This window comes from Mustelus asterias, chromosome 2 (genome assembly GCF_964213995.1).
Source record: "Mustelus asterias chromosome 2, sMusAst1.hap1.1, whole genome shotgun sequence".
NCBI classification, from domain to species: Eukaryota; Metazoa; Chordata; class Chondrichthyes; order Carcharhiniformes; family Triakidae; genus Mustelus; species Mustelus asterias.
Window position 1 is genome coordinate 35,787,444 of NC_135802.1, and position 15,090 is coordinate 35,802,533.

Sequence of the window (15,090 nt, forward strand, 5' to 3'; positions counted from 1 at the left end):
TCTCGTGAGTCTAACACATAACTGACTGATGTCAGTGATACAGCATTATCTATGTCATATCCATCTCTTCACCCATTATACTACATTCTCTAATAGGATGCTATCAGTCCATAAAAATCCATAGAATCCCGACAGCGCAAAAGGAAGTCCTTCGGCCCATCGAGTCTGCACTGACCACAGTCCCACCCAGGCCCTTTTTCCCATAACCCCACATATTTACTCAGCTAATCCACGACACTAGGGTCAATTTAGCACGGCCAATCAACCTAACCCGCACATCTTTCTACTGTGGGAGGAAACCGGAGCACCCGGAGGAAACCCACACAGACACTGGGAGAACGTGCAAACTTCACACAGACAGTGACCCTAGGCCAGAATTGAACCCAGGTCTCTGGCGCAGTGAGGTAGCAGTGCTAACCACTGTGCCACCGTGCCGCTCCAAAAATATGGAACGCTTCACGAATTTGCATGTCATCCATGCGCAGAGGCCATGCTAATCTTCCCTGTATCGTTCCAATTTTAGTATAAGAATGTTTGACCTACCACAGTTGAGCAGCGTTGTGCATGAATATCAGTGGTGGTGTGACGCCAGAGCTTGGCTGATTGAATCAAACAGCAGGCACCTTTGGGTGCTTATAACAGGCAGAGTACAGACTATACTCAATCTGGTCACGTTTGCAAAATCCAAAACCAAATATCTACTGACAAATGTGATTTAGCCATTGGGCAGCATTCACTGAACAATCCTGAGTGCGCTAATTGCTACAATAACAATCAATTTAAGATAATCAGTTGAGTTTGTAATGTGGCTTATTTACACTGCTAGAAGCAACATATATAGTCAAACACAGAGACCCGTTTTCTGCAAACATAAAGAACATCACAGAACTGTTACAGCACATAAGGAGGCCATTTGGCCCATCATGTCTGCACTCACTCTCCAAACGAGCATCATGACTTAGTGCCATTCCCCTACCTTTTCCCTGTACTCCTGCACACTGTTTCTATTCAAATAATCATCTAATGCCCTCTTGAGTGCCTCGATTGAACCTGCCTCCACCACACTTCCAAACAGAGCATTCCAGTCCCGAGCCACTCGTTGTTGAAAATGTTTTTTCTCACATCATGCCGCTTTTAAATCTGTGCCCTCTCATTATTGATCCTTTTACCAGCGGGAACAGTTTCTCCCTATTTACTCTGTCCAACCCCCTCATCTCTATCAAATCGCTTCTTAGTCTTCTTCTCTCCAAGGAGAACTGTCCCAACCTCTCCAATCTATCCTCAAAACTGAAGTTTCTCATCCCTGGAACTATTCTTATATTCGTCTTCTGCACTCTCTCCAATGCGTTTATACCCTTCCGATTGTGTGACACCCAGAACTATTCCAACTGAGGTCTAAGTAGTGTCTCGTACAAGTTCAGCATTAGCTCCTTGCTCTTATACTCTGCTCCATTAGCCCAGAATACTATTTGCTTTATTAACTGCTCTCTCCACCTGTCTAGCCACCTTCAATGATCCATGCACATATACACCCAAGACTCCCTGCTTCTGCATCCCTTTAAGAATTTTGCCCCTTGTTCTATATTGTCTCTCCATATTCTTCATACCAAAATGCATCACCTCACACATCATCTGTCACATACCTGCCCCCTTCACCAACTTGACTACATCCTTTTGAAGTTCTACACTTTTCTCTTTAATGTTTACAACACTTTTAAGATTTGTGTAATCTGCAAGCTTTGAACTTGTTCCCTGCACGCCAAGATCCAGATCATTAATATATATCAGGAAAAGCAAGGGTCTCAATATGTTCTAATCTTGCGCATTTTTCAAATTACCTGGGTATTTGGAGGGCCTATAGATAGATCCCTGTTGAATTCTCTATGGCAACGCCTCAACCAATCAGAGTGAATTTGCCTAGCAATTGGCACTTTTCTTTCTCCTGTAATATAAATTGTTGTGATTATTTGAAATTTGACATTCTTGCCTTTTTGGTGAGTGCGAGGCGAAAGGTTTCATGGGACAGTGAATTCATCATGGCAACACCTTGACCAATCAGAGCCAACATGCCAACCAATCTTTTTCTCATGCAATATAAATTGTTGTTCCCTTTGAAATGTAGCATTCTTGTGTCTGTCCTGATGAGTGCAAGATGAAAAACTTTGATAACATGTCTCTTTTTTCAGCAGTATATATAAATTAGAGTGATGCTGTACATCACTTGGTGTGATATGCATAATATAGTTCTGAATTGTCAGTCTGAGGTTAGAAAGAGCAAAAGGGCTGCTTTTATAGCTGGTAAATATATAGTTAAATATGAGGAGGAAATTGGACACAACCAGGGAGAGAAACATCAAAACTATAAATCACTTGTGATAAAACTGAAGCAATGACTGAAGAAAACAAAACAATTTGCTGTTCGGTATTCTGTGACTGAATGCCAAGCTGCCCCCTCTCTGCTGTGGGCTTCTATAAAGCTGAATGCATTTACATGTACTGCCATTTTATTAATCCAGATTAACACTAAATGGCCCTAAATGATACACTGCAGCTAAATTTTACCTGACAAATCAATGACTATTCCTTCCTCTTCCAGCCCTGACAGTTGTTTCTTACTACCATAGTACGTTAGAGAAGTCCGACAATCAAGTAACGCTACATTCTGCACTCTTGTTTCCTTCTCTATGAATGGTATGCTCTGTCTGTATAGCGCACAAGAAACAATACTTTTCACTGTATGCCAATACATGTGACAATAATAAATCAAATCAAATCAAATCCTCACACCCCCCCCAATCCCACCACCCCAACCTCGATCAAAACTCCCTGTCATAGCTTTGGGCATCTCACCTTCTGAACTGAAAGCAGGAGGACATGGAAAGGGTAAATTGTCTAAACCACAGGGAGCCTAAGTGTAGGTGGGCAGAATGAAAGCACCTTAACAAATGTGACTCATTTTGATGAAGTTACTGATGCGCGTTATCACACACGAGGCTTGATGCTCAGGAAATAAAGGCTTTTATTTGCTGTAACAAGGCAGCTACTAATTATATACATGATCCCAGACTGAGGGGTCCCAGACAGAGCAGAGACCTTTATACCTCTCCCAGGAGGCGGAGCCCGACTGGGATGTACCACAATAACTATAATACAAGGTGTAACAACCCAACCCTAACCCCAACAGCAACAAGTAGAACAACCCATCCCTAACCCCAACAGCAACATATATACATACTTGTAGTACTGGCCAGACCCTGGCTCAGTACTATCTAGTGGGAACCAACGATGGTTCACCACAGTTACGCAGAGGATAGATTCTGCAGAAGGGACGAGATATGATTTGTACCCATTGAGTGAACTGGATTGATAGACAGTCAGTGAGGTAAGGACTGAATCATACAAATGAGACATAAATATGGCTCTGTATAATATGACCTGTTCTAACGCTTTGTTACATTTGAAGTTAAAAAGTAGATACACCAGTTATGGATTTGGTGCTGCATTATGTACCTATTTGTGTTTGTTCTGCTGCAGATGGACTGTCGTAATGTAATGTGAATTTAAAATGTGCATTATTTTGCCAGATTAATAAAGTAATCACGGTGTGGGCTTAATGGGCCACGTGAAACTGAGATACAGGGAGGGCCATCTGTTAATGTGGCATCACAGAGTCCCCAAGAGAAAGACACTCAGGAGGCTGCCAGCAAGGAAAGCGAGGGGTAGCAGCAGCATGGATACCATCCACCAGTCCTCCTTCATCCTGGAGGGAACCTCTGGCTGCACTGTGACTTCTCTGTTGAGCCCAATGATGCACCCAAAGGATGCCTTTCTTCGGTAATACTCAAATTCTGTACCACCAAACAACTATTTATATTACAATATCCCAAACATTCTGCGATATATGGAGCACATTATGATATACTGAGCATATTATTTACAATGCTGACCTCAACAGAATAAATACAACTTTTACAAGTTAGCAGAGAAATACTGGTTATTTTGATAACTTACATTAAGGAGAAAATTACACACACGTCTAAATATGTTCAAATCTCATCATACAAAGAACAAAGAAAAGTACAATACAGGAACAGGCCCTTCGGCCCTCCAAGCCTGTGCCGATCATGATGTCCTAACTAAACTAAAAGAAACCTTCAGCCCTTACTCTGTCTGTATCTCTCTATTTCCTCCCTGTTCATGTACCCATCCAGATGCCTCTTAAATGTTGCTAAATGGTGCCTGCTTCCACCACGTCCTGGCACCCACCAGTCATTCCAGGCACCCACCACTCTCTACGTGAAAAACTTCCCCCGCACATCTCCCTTAAAATTTCCCCCTCTCACCTTGAATCTGTGCCCCTTGTAATTGACACTTCCACCCTGGGAAAAAGCCTCTGACTACCCACCCTATCTATGCCTCTCATAATTTTGTAGACCTCTATCAGGTCTCCCTTCAGCCTCCATCTTTCCAGTGAAAACAATCCTAGTTTATTCAACCTCTCCTCATAGCCAACATCCTTGAGACCAGGCAACATCCTGGTGAACCTTCTTTGCACTCTCTCCAAATCTTGCACATCCTTCTGGTAGTGTAGTGACCAGAACTACATGCAGTACTCCAAATGCAGCCTAACCAAGGTTTTATATAGCTGCAACATGATTTCCCAACTCTTCTACTCAATGGCCCGGCTGATAAAGGCAAGCATGCTATATGCCTTCTTAATCATCTTGACCACCTGTGTTGCCACTTTTAGGGAACTGTGGAACTGCACGCACAGATCCCTCTGTACGTTAATGTTCCTAAGGGTTCTGCCATTGGTTAAAAAGGTTAAGGCTCATGAGATACAAGGAGAAGTGGCTAGATGGGTGGAGAACTGGCTTGGCCATAGGAGACAGAGGGTAGTGGTCGAAGGGTCTTCTTCCGGCTGGAGGTCTGTGACCAGTGGTGTTCCGCAGGGCTCTGTACTGGGACCTCTGCTATTTGTGATATATATAAATGATTTGGAAGAAGGTGTAACTGGTGTTATCAGCAAGTTTGCGGATGACACAAAGATGGCTGGACTTGCGGATAGCGATGAGCATTGTCGGGTAATACAGCAGGATATAGATAGGCTGGAAAATTGGGCGGAGAGGTGGCAGATGGAGTTTAATCCGGATAAATGTGAAGTGATGCATTTTGGAAGAAATAATGTAGGGAGGAGTTATACAATAAATGGCAGAGTCATCAGGAGTATAGAAACACAGAGGGACCTAGGTGTGCAAGTCCACAAATCCTTGAAGGTGGCAACACAGGTGGAGAAGGTGGTGAAGAAGGCATATGGTATGCTTGCCTTTATAGGACGGGGTATAGAGTATAAAAGCTGGAGTCTGATGATGCAGCTGTATAGAACGCTGGTTAGGCCACATTTGGAGTACTGCGTCCTGTTCTGGTCGCTGCACTACCAGAAGGACGTGGAGGCGTTAGAGAGAGTGCAGAGAAGGTTTACCAGGATGTTGCCTGGTATGGAGGGTCTTAGCTATGAGACCCTCATAGCTAAGACCCTCTCCCTGGAAAGACGGAGAATGAGGGGAGATCTAATAGAGGTATACAAGATTATGAAGGGTATAGATAGGGTGAACGGTGGGAAGCTTTTTCCCAGATCAGAAGTGACGTTCACGAGGGGTCACGGGCTCAAGGTGAGAGGGGCGAAGTATAACTCAGATATTAGAGGGATGTTTTTTACACAGAGGGTGGTGGGGGCCTGGAATGCGCTGCCAGGTAGGGTGGTGGAGGCAGACACGCTGACATCGTTTAAGACTTACCTGGATAGTCACATGAGCATCCTGGGAATGGAGGGATACAAACGATTGGTCCAGTTGGACCAAGGAGCGGCACAGGCTTGGAGGGCCGAAGGGCCTGTTTCCTGTGCTGTACTGTTCTTTGTTCTTTGTTCTTATTCACAGTGTAATTCACAACTAAATTTGATCCTCCAAAATGCATCACCTCGAATTTGTCCAAATTAAACTCCATCTGCCATTTCTGTGCTCAAGTCTCCAATCTATCTATCTCCTGTTGTATCCTCTGACAATCCCCGGCACTATCAGCAATTCCACCAATCTTTGTGTCATCTGCAAACTTACGAATCAGAGCACCCACATTTTCCTCCAGATCATTTATACAAACAACAGAGGTCCCTCCACTGATCCCTGCAGAACACCACTAGCTACAGATCTCCGTTCTGAAAAATACCCTTCCAACGCTACTCTCTGTCTTCAATAACCAAGTAAGAAGTTTAACAACACCAGGTTAAAGTCCAACAGGTTTATTTGGTAGCAAAAGCCACACAAGCTTTCGGAGCTCTAAGCCCCTTCTTCAGGTGAGTGGGAATTCTGTTCACAAACAGAGCATATAAAGACACAGACTCAATTTACATGAATAATGGTTGGAATGCGAATACTTACAACTAATCAAGTCTTTAAGAAACAAAACAATGTGAGTGGAGAGAGCATCAAGACAGGCTAAAAAGATGTCTTGTCTGGAGACAATACATATCTTTTTAGCCTGTCTTGATGCTCTCTCCACTCACATTGTTTTGTTTCTTAAAGACTTGATTAGTTGTAAGTATTCGCATTCCAACCATTATTCATGTAAATTGAGTCTGTGTCTTTATATGCTCTGTTTGTGAACAGAATTCCCACTCACCTGAAGAAGGGGCTTAGAGCTCCAAAAGCTTGTGTGGCTTTTGCTACAAAATAAACCTGTTGGACTTTAACCTGGTGTTGTTAAACTTCTTACTGTGTTTACCCCAGTCCAACGCCGGCATCTCCACATCTTCAATAACCAAGCCAGTTCTGTATCCATCAAACCAGCCCACTCTGAATCCCATGTGATTTTAGTTTTCTGTACCAGTCTGCCATGTGGGACCTTGTCAAATGCCTTACTAAAGTCCATATAAACTATATCCACAATCCCTTCCCTCATCAATCATCTTTGTCACCTCTTCAAAAAACTCAACCAAGTTGGTGAGACACGATCTTCCCCGTACAAACCATGCTACCTGTCACTAACTAGTCCATTTTCCAAATGTGCCTCAGTATCTTCTCCAAAAGCTTCCCCACCACTGACGTCAGGCTCACTGGCCTATAATTTCCTGGATTATCTCTGCTTCCTTTCTGTCTACCTTAATGCAATTTAGGATACCCAACACTTCCTCCTTCGATACATTGACATTCTCTAGAGTGTTCACACACCTATCCCTGACTTCAAATTTGTCATATCCTTCTCCTTGGTGAATACTGATACAACGTACTCATTTGAGGATCTCACCCACTTCATGTGGCTCCACAAATAACTTCCTCCATTGTCTTTGAGTGGACCTACTCTTTCTCTTGCTCCCCTCTTGCTCCTAATATATGCATAAAAAGCCATGGGATTCTCCTTAACCCTGTTTGCTAAAGATATTTCATGGCCCCTTTTAGCCCTCCTATTTCCACATTTAAGTTCCTTCCTACTTTCACTGTACTCCTCAAGGGCTTCGTCAGTTTTTAAATGCCTAGACCAATCGTATGCTTCCTTTTTCCTTTGACTAAGCTTACAATTTCCCTTATCATCCACGGTTCCCGAATCCCGCCATCTCTATCCTTCATTTTTGCGAGGACGTGCCATATCCTGCACTTCAATCAACTGGCCTTTAAAAGCCTCCCATGCTAGACGTGGATTTGCCCTCAAATAGTTGCTCCCAATCCACATTCCCCAGTTCCTGCCTAATTTGGATGTAATTGGCCCTCTCCCAAATAAGCACCCTCCCCCAAGGGCTACTCCTTATCCATGACTACCCGAAGTCTTATGGATTTATGGTCGCTAAGCCCAAAATGCTTCCCCACTGAAACATGGATCATCTGGCCTGGCTCATTCCCCAATACCAAGTCTAGTATGGCCACCTCACTGGTTGGCTTGTCAACATACTGTATCAAAAAACCCTCCTGGACACATCTAATAAATTGCTCTCCATCCGAGCCTCTGGCTATGGCTGTGAGGGTGTCCCAGTCAATATTGGGGAATATATTACTGCTATATTATTAATAGCAAGGTATATGAATGCCTCATAACTAATGGCTAATTTTCAACAAGTAACATTATATACAGAGGTGAATTTACCTGAATGCATAGACTCCCACCTTTCCTTCACCTCATGACCCTCTCGCTAAGCCTGTCCACCATCTACAAAGCACAAGTCAGGAGTTTGATGGAATACTCCCCACTTGTCTGAATGGATGTAGCTCCAACAACACTCAGGAGGTTTGACACCCTCCGGACAAAGCAACATCCTTCATTGGCATTCCTTCCACAAACATTCACTCCCTCCTCCACCAAAGCACAGTGGCAGCTGTCTGTGCCATCTACAAAATGCACTGCAGGAACTCATCATGACTGCTACCATTGAGAAGGACAAGCGCAACAGATGTAGGGAATACCACCACCTGGAAGTTCACCTTCAAGCCACTCACCATCCAGACTTGAAAATATATTGCCGTTCCTTCACTGTCACCGGGTTAAAATCCTAGACCTCCCTCCCTAACAACACCTACACTATATGATTTCACCTACACCACATGGACTGCTGCAGTTCAAGAAGGCAGCTCACCACTACCTTCACAAAGGCAACTAAGGATGGGCAATAAATATTGGCCTAGCCAGTGACACCTCATGAATGGATTTTTAAAAAGCAGCTTAGAGCTGATTCTTGATTTGATATTGGCACAGTACTAATCCACAATACTAATCAATAGGATCCTGGACCAGAATGCAAAGGTTCATTATGAAGCCAAACCAGACACCAACAATTTTTCTATTTTGACATAAATGTGAAGAAAGAATGCTTCATTCCAGGAATAATTCCAGTGACAAATGAGGGATCTTTTCCTCAAAACAAGCTTTAGTCATAACACAGCTTAAGTATAACTCTAACAAAATGAAACAGCTTAACTCTTAAAAATTGAACAATCTCCAAACAATGAAAAGAAACAACTCTTTTAAACTTATCACTATTTCAGTTCCAAATAAGCAGCGTTTTTCTTACAGACTTACAGGGTGGCACAGTGGCACAGTGGTTAGCATTGCTGCCTCAGAGTGCCTGGGACCCGGGTTCAATTCTCGGCTTGGGTCACTGTCTGTGCGAAGTTTGCACGTTCTCACTGTGTCTGTGTGGGTTTCCTCTGGGTGCTCCGGTTTCCTCCCACAGTCCAAAGATGTGCAGGTTAGGTTGATTGGCCATGCTAAATTGCCCCTTTGGTTAGCGGGTTGCGGGGTAAGCCTGGGTAATAGCTGGTGCAGACTCAATGGGCTGAATAGCCTCCTTCTACTCTGTAGGAATTCTATGATTCTGTGACTTTGTAAGGAGTGAGTTGATTAGAATGTAGGACAGGTATGTGCCTGTGAAAAGGATGGACAATAAAGGCAGGATTCGGGAACTGTGGATGACCAGGGAAATTGCAAGTCTAGCCAAAATGAAAAAGGTGCATACATAAGGTTTAGGCAACTAAAAACAGATGAAGCACTTGAAGAATACAGGGCAAGTAGAAAATAACTCAAACAAGGAGTTAGGAGGGCAAGGTCACGAAATGACCTTGGCAGACAGGATTGAGGAGAATTCCAAGACATTTTATACATATATTAGGAACAAGAGGGTAGCGAGAGAAAAAGTCGGTCCACTCAAGGACAATGGACAGAAATTAAGCGTAGAACCAAAGGAAGTGGGTGAGATCCTTAATGAGTACTTTGCATCAGTATTCACAAAGCAGAGGGACACGTTGATTGATGGTGGCTTGGAGGGGTATGTAAACCCTCTGGAGTAAGTCATCATTTTGAGGGAGGAAGTGTTAAGTGTCTTAAAAAGAATTAAGGTAGACAATTCCCCAGGGCCAGATGGCATCTATCCCAGATTAATGAGGGAGACAAGACAGGAAATTGCTGGACCTTTAACAGAAATCCTTGTTTCCTCGTTGGCCACAGGTGAGGTTCCAGAGGATAGGAGGATAGCCGATGTTATCCCATTATTTCAGAAGGGTAGCAAGGATAATTTGGTCAATATAGGCCAGTGAGCTTCACGTCAGCGATAGTGAAACTGTTGGAGAAGATTCTTAGGAATAGGATCTATACACATTTGGAACTGAATGGTCTTATTAGTGATAGACAGCATGGTTTTGTACGAGGGAGGTCATGCCTCACTAATTTGATTGAGTTTTTCAAGGAGGTGACAAAAATGATTGACGAGGGAAGGGCTGTGGATGTTGTCTACATAGACTTTAGTAAGGCATTCGACAAGGTCCCTCATGGCAGATTGGTGCAAAAGATTAAATCACACAGGATCAAGGGTGGACCAGCTAAATGGATTCGGAACTGGCTTGGCCATAGAAGTGGAGATGCCGTCTCCATAGAAGTGGAGTCCCGAGGCATGGTACATTGGGAAGACCATGCAGACGCTATGACAACGGATAAATGAACACCGCTCGACAATCACCAGGCAGGAGTGTTCTCTTCCTGTTGGGGAACACTTCAGCAATCACGGGCATTCAACCTCTGATCTTCGGGTAAGCGTTCTCCAAGGCGGCCTTCACAACACACGACAACGCAGAATCGATGAGCAGAAACTGATAGCCAAGTTCCACACTCATGAGGATGGCCTCAACCGTGATCTTAGGTTCATGTCACACTATCTGTAACCCCCACGACTTGCCTGGGCTTGCAAAATCTCACTAACTGTCCTGGCTGGAGACAATACACATCTCTTTAACCTGTGCTTAACCCTCTCTCCACTCACATTGTCTGTACTTTTAAGACTTGATTACCTGTAAAGACTCGCATTCCAACCATTATTTTGTAAATTGAGTTTGTGTCTTTATATGCCCTGTTTGTGAACAGAACTCCCACTGACCTGACGAAGGGGCAGCGCTCCGAAAGCTCGTGGCTTGTGCTACCAAATAAACCTGTTGGACTCTAACCTGGTGTTGTGAGACTTCTTACTTGGCCATAGAAGACACAGGGTAGTGGTGGAAGAGTGTTTTTCTGAATGGAGATCTGTAACCAGTGGTGTTCCGCAGGGATCAGTGCTGGGACCTCTGTGGTTTGTAATATATATAAATGACTTGGAAGAAAATGTAACTGGTCTGATTAGCAAGTTTGCTGATGATACTAAGATTGCTGGAGTTGTGGATAGTGATAAAGATTATCAGAGAATACAGCAGATATAGATAAGCTGGAAAATTGGACAGAGAAATGCAGATGGAATTTATTCTGAAGTAATGCGAGGTGATGCATTTTGGTAGATCCAATTCAGATGGGAGCTATAAAGTAAATGGCAGAACTATCAGGAGACACACAGAGAGATCTGGGAGTACAGGTCCACACATCCTTAAAAGTGGCAGCACAGGTGGAAAAGGTGGTGAAGAAAACATATGGCATGCTTGCCTTCAAGTATAGAAGTTGGCAAATTATGTTACAGTTATATAAAACATTGGTTAGACCACATTTGGAATACTGTGTCCAATTCTGGTCACCAGACTATCAGAAAGATGTGGAGGCTTTGGAGGGAGTACAGAAAAGGTTTACCAGGATGTTACCTGGTATGGAGGGTATTAGCTATGAGGTGAGATTGAATAAACTGGGATTGTTCTCCCTGGAAAGACGGAGGCTGAGGGGTGACCTGATAGAAGTTTATAAAATTATGTGGGGCATAGACAGGTGAACAGTTGGAAGCTTTTTCCCAGGACAGAAATGACAATTACAAGGGGACACAAGTTCAAGGTAAGGGAGAAAAGTTCAGTAGAGATGTGCGGGGGAAGTCTTTTACACAGAGTGGTTGAGGCCTGGAATGCACTGCCAAGTGGTGGTTGAGGCAGAAACGTTGGCGACATTTAAGACTTATCTGGATAGACACATAAACAGGTGGGGAATGGAGGGATACAGATGGTTGGTCTAGATGGGACAACGTGATCTGCACAGGCTTGGTGGGTCGAAGGGCCTGTTCCTGTGTTGTACTGTTCTTTGTTCTTTGTTAAATCTTATAGTTAGCATTCACAAATATACTTGCTATAATGAACATGGATAACCTTAGAGTTTTCAGAGAAATATAGAGCTTTTGGAAGCCTGTGGAACTCTGCTAACTTCAGCAAGGACTGCCAAAGTCCAACTCTTTTTTTCTTGAAAAGCTTATTTCTTTTTCATATATTTCCAAGACTGCACATAAACTATAACAATGCATGACACTGCCAATCACTCTAATCTGAAATCCCAAGGGAATTTAAGTAGACAAAAGTCCATAAAATCTACTTAACATAACTATTTGCAAAGTTGAAATGAGTAATTATTCTGCTCTCCCAGTATCTGTGCTGTATTCCTCCCAGACATACTGACTACCTGTATAAAAAGCTGAACTTTAAAACATTCTCCTGAAACATAAAAAACAAAACAATATAGAAACACTTCCATCACCTAATACACAATAGCAATAAATAATAATACAGGATACTAATGCACAATACTAATACATAATACTAATATACAATATTAATATGATATTAATACTAGTAATACCAATATTAATATGAGCACTAACATAAATATTAATATTAATACCTCTTTGTTACCAAATTTGAAATGATTGCAGAATTGGATATTGTTGCAAAAATGTCTAATTTCGTTATTCATATCTTTTAGGAGAATATCTCTTAGTTTGGGGATTGACTTTGGCGATTTATGGGGTACAAGTCATTTGCAATAAATGCCCAATTGTGAATTAAATCAGGTTCTACAAAACCTAACCATCCGACAAGAATAAACGCATGAAATGTTTTTAAGTTCAAAACCATTAAAAGTTAACAAGTCAGAAAAATAAAAAGCAAAGTTTCAATTAACAGTAATTAGCAGTAACCAATAGTAAGAAGGCAAAGCTTCACTTTAACAATTAAACAGACTTCTCGTAACTTTCCTTGGTTAATCAAGCCAAAGACGTGAAGTGATCATTCCAAAATGTGGATAACATGTTAACTGAAATGGCTTCTCCAAACCTTTATTTTATAATTAAAATATGTTATTCACCCACCTTAGCCAAGTTGTTGGAAATAGCTAATTGGTCTATAATTTGGCAATAATGAGATAAGAGCTAACCCCATTTGTTGTCTTAACCTCTTATCTTGAGTTAGTCTGAGTGTCAAACAATAATTGGTTAACATAGCTGTCTGCTGATTTATAATTGGCTCCCGCTAGCTTCTCCGGCTAGCTTGATGTTTTAATACAAAGGCTCACTGAAAAATAAGAGCTTCAATAAGGCCATTCATTACCCAACTTAATGTAGTTTGCTGAGGCCATAAAGATTTCAAGGACCCTACACCTTACTTTCCCAGACTAGCTGAGAAGACACCACGGCCGATATTTTATGATCTCACCTGCCTGAGGCTCATAAGATCCCGCCCGAGGCCAACGGTGAATGCCGTTCAGCGAGCCTCATCCTCCCCGATTCTGGGGCGGGCGAGGTGGTAAAATTCTGACCCACTTTACAATTCTCAAGATTTATGGCTGGTGTATTTCAAATCAATTGTTAATTATGTGGAATTATAAAACATTAAAAATGTTGTGCTTTAGTTTATATTACCAGCCTTACTGATACATCTACAGATTAATTGCTTATCCTTTAATTATTTCACAATTAAGACTCTTTATTTGACTAATGTAGCTGGTTTCCAATAATGCAGTAACTGGTTTTGTTTTTAAAATTTCTTCTAGATTAGTTTAAAATAACTTCTGACCATGTTTATTTACAATGCTCAATAACGGCCAGGATTCCCCAACCTTGTCCATGGCTGGGACTCTCCAACCTTGTCCATGGCTGGGACTCTCCAGTCCCGCTGTGGTGAATGGACAAAGAACATTACAGAACAGGAACAGGCCCTTCGGTCCTCGAATCCTGCACCGACCATGCTGCCTGAATTAACTAAAACCCCCTACGCTTCCCTGGGACCATATCCCTCCATTCTCTTCCTATTCATGAATTTCTCAAGATGCCCCTTAAAAGTCACTACCGTATCTGCTCCCACTACCTCCCCCGGCAACGAGTTCCAGGTACCCATCACCCTCTGTGTAAACAAACTGCCTCATGCCTCTCGTTTAAACCTTGCTCCTCACACCCTAAACCTATGCCCCCTAGCAATTGACTCTTCCACCCTGGGAAAAAGCTTTTGACTATCCACTCTGTCCATGCCTCTCATAATCTTGTAGACTTCTATCAGGTCGCCCCTCAACCTCCATTGTTCCAGTGAGAACAACCAAGTTTCTCCAACCTCTCCTCATAGCTAATGCCCTCCATACCAGGCAACATCCTGGTAAATCTTTTCTGTACCCTCTCCAAAACCTCCACATCCTTCTGGTAATGTGGCGACCAGAATTGAACACTATGTTCCAAGTGCGGCCTAATTAAGGTTCTATAAAGCTGCAACATGACTTGCCAATTTTTAAACTCAATGTCCCAGCCGATGAAGGCAAGCATGCCATATGCCTTCTTGACTACCTTCTCCACCTGCATTGCCACTTTCAGTGACCTGTGTACCTGTACACCCAGATCTCTTTGCCTATCAATACTCTTAAGGGTTCTGCCATTAAGTGTATATTTCCTATCTAATCCTATTAGACCTTCCAAAATGCAATACCTCACATTTGTCCGGATTAAACTCCATCTCTCTGCCCAAGTCTCCAACTGATCTATGTCCTGCTGTATCCTCTGATGGTCCTCATTGCAATCCACAAATGCACCAACCTTTGTGTCGTCCGCAAACTTACTAATCAAACCAGTTACATTTTCCTCCAAATCATTTATATATATATTACAAAGAACAAAGGTCCCAGCACTGATCCCTGAGGAACGCCACTTGTCACAGCCCTCCATTCAGAAACGCACCCTTCCACTGCTATCCTCTGTCTACTTTGACCGAGTCCAACGCCGGCATCTCCACATCACGACTATCTTTGGCCGAGCCAGTTTTGTATCCACCTTGCCAGCTCATCTCTGATCCCATGCGACTTCACCTTCTGCACCAGTCTGCCATGAGGGACCTTGTCAAAGGT

At 42.8% G+C, this 15,090-nt stretch overlaps 1 non-coding gene across 1 annotated transcript; it reads right to left on the reverse strand.

Annotated features, from left to right (window-relative positions):
- Nucleotides 1–440: 440 nt before the first annotated feature.
- On the reverse strand, nucleotides 441–543 carry LOC144481997 (U6 spliceosomal RNA). Its single transcript, XR_013495835.1, has one exon. It is a non-coding gene; the product is annotated as a U6 spliceosomal RNA (small nuclear RNA).
- Nucleotides 544–15,090: the final 14,547 nt, after the last annotated feature.